The sequence below is a fragment of the Falco biarmicus genome, chromosome 13 (assembly GCF_023638135.1).
Source record: "Falco biarmicus isolate bFalBia1 chromosome 13, bFalBia1.pri, whole genome shotgun sequence".
In the NCBI taxonomy this organism is placed as follows: domain Eukaryota; kingdom Metazoa; phylum Chordata; class Aves; order Falconiformes; family Falconidae; genus Falco; species Falco biarmicus.
In genome coordinates this window covers 28,696,401-28,704,124 of record NC_079300.1, presented here as the reverse complement: position 1 = coordinate 28,704,124, position 7,724 = coordinate 28,696,401, and positions in this window count along the sequence as shown.

Here is a 7,724-nt window from a genome sequence, read left to right as displayed (position 1 = left end):
TGGTTTTTACTTTTCACTTACAATCTATGAGGAAGAAGACTCTAGTCAGGATGAACAGCGGGCATAAAAGCCTCTGCTATCACCACCAAATCCTGAAGGGGCAGTTGGGATGTGGTACAGCAGCGAGACGAGCAAGCACAGTCCCGGTAATACCGAAGCGGATTTCTTTTTGGGGTAACTCACTAGACTTCTCGGTAAGGCAAACAAAGCCTGTGTGTGCTGCTTGGTGAGCAGGGGCTGCGCAGTGCTCGGGTCTGTTTGAGGGTAACGCGGGTGTCTCCGCAGTGTTCTGCTGTGGAAGTGGAATAAACACGCTGGGCTATGGCCGCGTGTCCTGCCAGGTTCAGCGGTGCTGCTGGAACCCGTTCCTGCCTTTTGCCCTCCGCTGCAGGCACTGCCTCCGTGTGTCTGCCAAATGAAGAGCTTGTGTTGAACCCTCACTGTTACAGTCAGACTGAGATAGATTAGTTTGAACATGGGTGTTCTCCCCTTGGGGTTTGTTTTTTTTTTTTCCCCCTTTAGTTTATACTCCAGAACTGGAATAGGATTTCAGGTCTTTCATTTACTGTCACAGAGGAAAGACTGCCCCATAGCTGGTTTGGCAGCCACGTGTCGGAATGCTTGTGTAAATGTCAGATTGCTTCTGTTATGGCGTAGTTATCTTGTCACCGGAAATCACCTTAAATTATGGTATCGCCTCAGCTCTGGGGGAAAATATGGTGATTTTGGGGACATTCCCCACTGTCATTGTGGGTGTGATCAGCCTACACCGTGCTGCTCCTTGGCTGAAGATCTGCTCTCCTGGGAAAGCGGGTAAGTGCTTTATCTGCGCCGCAGGTCAGCAGCTGTATCAGTCTTCGCTTTCAAAGGGATTAGCTCAGTCTGTCACAAAATCAGAGATTCTCCAGAGACAACTGTTACAAAGGCCAGCTGTCATCTTTTGTTGTGTATTTCTTACATGACTTAATCTTCCCTAGATCTCTGAGGACTCGGAAGATTTTAGCCGTTTGTTAACGCTAGGCCCCCATAGCTGAACGCGTTGGGTATCCTTTCCCCTTTGCTTCCGTTCTCACCGTTTTGGGGGTGCAGCTTTGAGGCTGACCCTGCAGTCTGCTGGTTACAAAACCAGAATTTCAATTTTGGGGGGGAAAAAACAGTAACAAAGCAACCCCTGCAGAGGGGCCAGGGGTGCGGGGATGCTTTCCGGGTCCTCCTGGAAGGCGCCCCTTAAGCAGAGGGGGCTCGGCCGCTGGGTGGAAGGAGCAGGGTGGTGCTGCCGCGAGCAGCTTCCCTGGACCCACAGCCAGCTGCTGCCTCCCCTGTCCTCTACACAAACCCAAAAGCGCTTCGGTGGTGTAAACCCCGTGTGCGCTGCTCACGGCCGGTCGCCTAGAAGTGCCTGCGTGTCTGTGGGTGCTGAGATCGCGGGGCAATGGTACGCGTACCAGTCAATGTCCCCTCAAGGTCATCTCGTGGGCTCTGGCCCTTCAGCTGTGGCTCGGTTCCTCGTGCCCCTACGTGTCCTGAGACACCCTACGGAGAGAAATAGGCTGTTAACGTTTGTGCGTTGCTGTGTGCGGGATCTGGGCCTCGCTTCTTGGTCAGTGGCCTCGTGCAGGCGATGAGCGGGTGCTGGCCCGTGCCGGTGGCAGAACGTGGGTGCAGCGTGAGCGGTGCTGTGTCCCCCGGCTGCTGCCCACGGCGGGGGGATGCTCGTCACTCAGCTTTGTACATTCCAATGTGTCTGCCCCGTGACCCGTGCCGTGGGCCGTGCAGGAGGGGGGTGGTGGGGCGCCCAGACAGCGCATCTGGGCCAGACCCAGCCTTATGGTGCCGGTGACACGGGGCTGCCCTGCGGCTGCGCCAGCCCTGCCAGGAGCCCAGCCATTCCCATTCCCAGCGCCAGGAGCCCAGCCATTCCCAGTCCCAGCGCCAGGAGCCCAGCCATTCCCATTCCCAGCGCCAGGAGCCCAGCCATTCCCACTCCCAGTGCCAGGAGCCCGGCCATTCCCATTCCCAGCACCAGGAGCCCAGCCATTCCCAGTCCCAGCACCAGGCACCCAGCCATTCCCATTCCCAGCGCCAGGAGCCTGGCTATTCCCATTCCCAGTGCCAGGCACCCAGCCATTCCCAGTGACAGGAGCCCAGCCATTCCCATTCCCAGCACCAGGCACCCAGCCATTCCCAGTGACAGGAGCCCAGCCATTCCCAGTCCCAACACCAGGCACCCAGCCATTCCCATTCCCAGCGCCAGGAGCCCGGCCATTCCCATTCCCAGCACCAGGCACCCAGCCATTCCCAGTCCCAGCGCCAGGAGCCCGGCTATTCCCATTCCCAGTGCCAGGCACCCAGCCATTCCCAGTGACAGGAGCCCAGCCATTCCCAGTCCCAGTGCCAGGCGCCCAGCCATTCCCATTCCCAGTGCCAGGCACCCAGCCATTCCCAGTGACAGGAGCCCAGCCATTCCCATTCCCAGCACCAGGCACCCAGTCATTCCCAGTGACAGGAGCCCAGCCATTCCCATTCCCAGTGCCAGGCACCCAGCCATTCCCATTCCCAGCGCCAGGAGCCCGGCCATTCCCAGTCCCAGCACCAGGCACCCAGCCATTCCCATTCCCAACACCAGGAGCCCAGCCATTCCCATTCCCAGCGCCAGGAGCCCAGCCATTCCCATTCCCAGTGCCAGGCGCCCAGCCATTCCCATTCCCAGCGCCAGGAGCCCGGCCATTCCCAGTCCCAGCACCAGGCACCCAGCCATTCCCATTCCCAACACCAGGAGCCCAGCCATTCCCATTCCCAGCGCCAGGCACCCAGCCATTCCCATTCCCAGTGACAGGAGCCCAGCCATTCCCAGCGCCAGGAGCCCAGCCATTCCCATTCCCAACACCAGCCACCCAGCCATTCCCAGTCCCAGCACTAGGCACCCAGCCATTCCCAGTGAAAGGAGCCCACCCATTCCCATTCCCAGCGCCAGGCACCCAGCCATTCCCATTCCCAGTGCCAGGCGCCCAGCCATTCCCAGTCCCAACACCAGGCACCCAGCCATTCCCATTCCCAGCACCAGGAGCCCAGCCATTCCCAGTCCCAACACCAGGCACCCAGCCATTCCCATTCCCAGCGCCAGGAGCCCAGCCATTCCCAGTGCCAGGAGCCCAGCCATTCCCAGTCCCAGCACCAGGAGCCCAGCCATTCCCAGTCCCAGCACCAGGCACCCAGCCATTCCCATTCCCAGCGCCAGGAGCCCGGCCATTCCCATTCCCAGCACCAGGCACCCAGCCATTCCCAGTCCCAGCGCCAGGAGCCCGGCTATTCCCATTCCCAGTGCCAGGCACCCAGCCATTCCCAGTGACAGGAGCCCAGCCATTCCCAGTCCCAGTGCCAGGCGCCCAGCCATTCCCATTCCCAGTGCCAGGCACCCAGCCATTCCCAGTGACAGGAGCCCAGCCATTCCCATTCCCAGCACCAGGCACCCAGTCATTCCCAGTGACAGGAGCCCAGCCATTCCCATTCCCAGTGCCAGGCACCCAGCCATTCCCATTCCCAGCGCCAGGAGCCCGGCCATTCCCAGTCCCAGCACCAGGCACCCAGCCATTCCCATTCCCAACACCAGGAGCCCAGCCATTCCCATTCCCAGCGCCAGGAGCCCAGCCATTCCCATTCCCAGTGCCAGGCGCCCAGCCATTCCCATTCCCAGCGCCAGGAGCCCGGCCATTCCCAGTCCCAGCACCAGGCACCCAGCCATTCCCATTCCCAACACCAGGAGCCCAGCCATTCCCATTCCCAGCGCCAGGCACCCAGCCATTCCCATTCCCAGTGACAGGAGCCCAGCCATTCCCAGCGCCAGGAGCCCAGCCATTCCCATTCCCAACACCAGCCACCCAGCCATTCCCAGTCCCAGCACTAGGCACCCAGCCATTCCCAGTGAAAGGAGCCCACCCATTCCCATTCCCAGCGCCAGGCACCCAGCCATTCCCATTCCCAGTGCCAGGCGCCCAGCCATTCCCAGTCCCAACACCAGGCACCCAGCCATTCCCATTCCCAGCACCAGGAGCCCAGCCATTCCCAGTCCCAACACCAGGCACCCAGCCATTCCCATTCCCAGCGCCAGGAGCCCAGCCATTCCCAGTGCCAGGAGCCCAGCCATTCCCAGTCCCAGCACCAGGAGCCCAGCCATTCCCAGTCCCAGTGCCAGGCGCCCAGCCATTCCCATTCCCAGCGCCAGGAGCCCAGCCATTCCCAGTCCCAACACCAGGCACCCAGCCATTCCCATTCCCAGCACCAGGAGCCCAGCCATTCCCAGTCCCAGTGCCAGGCGCCCAGCCATTCCCATTCCCAGCGCCAGGAGCCCAGCCATTCCCAGTGACAGGAGCCCAGCCATTCCCATTCCCAGCGCCAGACGCCCAGCCATTCCCATTCCCAGCGCCAGGAGCCCAGCCATTCCCATTCCCAACACCAGGCACCCAGCCATTCCCAGTCCCAGCACCAGGAGCCCAGCCATTCCCAGTCCCAGAGCCAGGCGCCCAGCCATTCCCATTCCCAGCGCCAGGAGCCCAGCCATTCCCACTCCCAGTGCCAGGAGCCCGGCCATTCCCATTCCCAGCACCAGGAGCCCAGCCATTCCCAGTCCCAGCACCAGGAGCCCAGCCATTCCCATTCCCAGCGCCAGGAGCCCGGCTATTCCCATTCCCAGTGCCAGGCACCCAGCCATTCCCAGTGACAGGAGCCCAGCCATTCCCATTCCCAGCACCAGGCACCCAGCCATTCCCAGTGACAGGAGCCCAGCCATTCCCATTCCCAGTGCCAGGACCCAGCCATTCCCATTCCCAGCGCCAGGAGCCCGGCCATTCCCATTCCCAGTGCCAGGCACCCAGCCATTCCCAGTGACAGGAGCCCAGCCATTCCCATTCCCAGTGCCAGGACCCAGCCATTCCCATTCCCAGCACCAGGCACCCAGCCATTCCCATTCCCAGCGCCAGGAGCCCGGCTATTCCCATTCCCAGTGCCAGGCACCCAGCCATTCCCAGTGACAGGAGCCCACCCATTCCCAGTCCCAGTGCCAGGCGCCCAGCCATTCCCATTCCCAGTGCCAGGCACCCAGCCATTCCCAGTGACAGGAGCCCAGCCATTCCCATTCCCAGCACCAGGCACCCAGTCATTCCCAGTGACAGGAGCCCAGCCATTCCCATTCCCAGTGCCAGGCACCCAGCCATTCCCATTCCCAGCGCCAGGAGCCCGGCCATTCCCAGTCCCAGCACCAGGCACCCAGCCATTCCCATTCCCAACACCAGGAGCCCAGCCATTCCCATTCCCAACACCAGGAGCCCAGCCATTCCCATTCCCAGCGCCAGGAGCCCAGCCATTCCCATTCCCAGTGCCAGGCGCCCAGCCATTCCCATTCCCAGCGCCAGGAGCCCGGCCATTCCCAGTCCCAGCACCAGGCACCCAGCCATTCCCATTCCCAACACCAGGAGCCCAGCCATTCCCATTCCCAGCGCCAGGCACCCAGCCATTCCCATTCCCAGTGACAGGAGCCCAGCCATTCCCAGCGCCAGGAGCCCAGCCATTCCCATTCCCAACACCAGCCACCCAGCCATTCCCAGTCCCAGCACTAGGCACCCAGCCATTCCCAGTGAAAGGAGCCCACCCATTCCCATTCCCAGCGCCAGGCGCCCAGCCATTCCCATTCCCAGTGCCAGGCGCCCAGCCATTCCCAGTCCCAACACCAGGCACCCAGCCATTCCCATTCCCAGCGCCAGGAGCCCAGCCATTCCCAGTCCCAACACCAGGCACCCAGCCATTCCCATTCCCAGCGCCAGGAGCCCAGCCATTCCCAGTGCCAGGAGCCCAGCCATTCCCAGTCCCAGCACCAGGAGCCCAGCCATTCCCAGTCCCAGTGCCAGGCGCCCAGCCATTCCCATTCCCAGCGCCAGGAGCCCAGCCATTCCCAGTCCCAACACCAGGCACCCAGCCATTCCCATTCCCAGCACCAGGAGCCCAGCCATTCCCAGTCCCAGTGCCAGGCGCCCAGCCATTCCCATTCCCAGCGCCAGGAGCCCAGCCATTCCCAGTGACAGGAGCCCAGCCATTCCCATTCCCAGCGCCAGACGCCCAGCCATTCCCATTCCCAGCGCCAGGAGCCCAGCCATTCCCAGTCCCAGCACCAGGAGCCCAGCCATTCCCAGTCCCAGAGCCAGGCGCCCAGCCATTCCCATTCCCAGCGCCAGGAGCCCAGCCATTCCCAGTGACAGGAGCCCAGCCATTCCCAGTCCCAGCGCCAGGCACCCAGCCATTCCCATTCCCAGCGCCAGGAGCCCAGCCATTCCCAGTCCCAGCGCCAGGCACCCAGCCATTCCCATTCCCAGCGCCAGGAGCCCAGCCATTCCCAGTGCCTGGAGCCCAGCCATTCCCAGTCCCAGCACCAGGCACCCAGCCATTCCCATTCCCAACACCAGGCACCCAGCCATTCCCAGTGACAGGAGCCCACCCATTCCCATTCCCAACACGAGGCACCCAGCCATTCCCAGTGACAGGAGCCCACCCATTCCCAGTCCCAGCACCAGGCACCCAGCCATTCCCATTCCCAACACCAGGCACCCAGCCATTCCCAGTGACAGGAGCCCAGCCATTCCCATTCCCAGCACCAGGCACCCAGCCATTCCCATTCCCAACACCAGGCACCCAGCCATTCCCATTCCCAGTGCCAGGAGCCCAGCCATTCCCATTCCCAGCGCCAGGAGCCCAGCCATTCCCAGTCCCAGCACCAGGCACCCAGCCATTCCCATTCCCAACACCAGGAGCCCAGCCATTCCCAACACCAGGCACCCAGCCATTCCCAGTACCAGGAGCCCAGCCATTCCCATTCCCAGTGCCAGGCACCCAGCCATTCCCAGTCCCAACACCAGGAGCCCAGCCATTCCCAACACCAGGCACCCAGCCATTCCCATTCCCAGCGCCAGGCACCCAGCCATTCCCATTCCCAGTTCCTTGAGCCCAGCCATTCCCAACACCAGGCACCCAGCCATTCCCATTCCCAGCGCCAGGCACCCAGCCATTCCCATTCCCAGTTCCTTGAGCCCAGCCATTCCCAACACCAGGCACCCAGCCATTCCCATTCCCAGCACCAGGCACCCAGCCATTCCCATTCCCAACACCAGGAGCCCAGCCATTCCCAACACCAGGCACCCAGCCATTCCCATTCCCAGCGCCAGGCACCCAGCCATTCCCATTCCCAGTGACAGGAGCCCAGCCATTCCCAGCGCCAGGAGCCCAGCCATTCCCATTCCCAACACCAGCCACCCAGCCATTCCCAGTCCCAGCACTAGGCACCCAGCCATTCCCAGCGCCAGGCGCCCAGCCATTCCCATTCCCAGTGCCAGGCGCCCAGCCATTCCCAGTCCCAACACCAGGCACCCAGCCATTCCCATTCCCAGCGCCAGGAGCCCAGCCATTCCCAGTCCCAACACCAGGCACCCAGCCATTCCCATTCCCAGCGCCAGGAGCCCAGCCATTCCCAGTGCCAGGAGCCCAGCCGTTCCCAGTCCCAGCACCAGGAGCCCAGCCATTCCCAGTCCCAGTGCCAGGCGCCCAGCCATTCCCAGTCCCAGCGCCAGGAGCCCAGCCATTCCCAGTGACAGGAGCCCAGCCATTCCCATTCCCAGCGCCAGACGCCCAGCCATTCCCATTCCCAGCGCCAGGAGCCCAGCCATTCCCATTCCCAACACCAG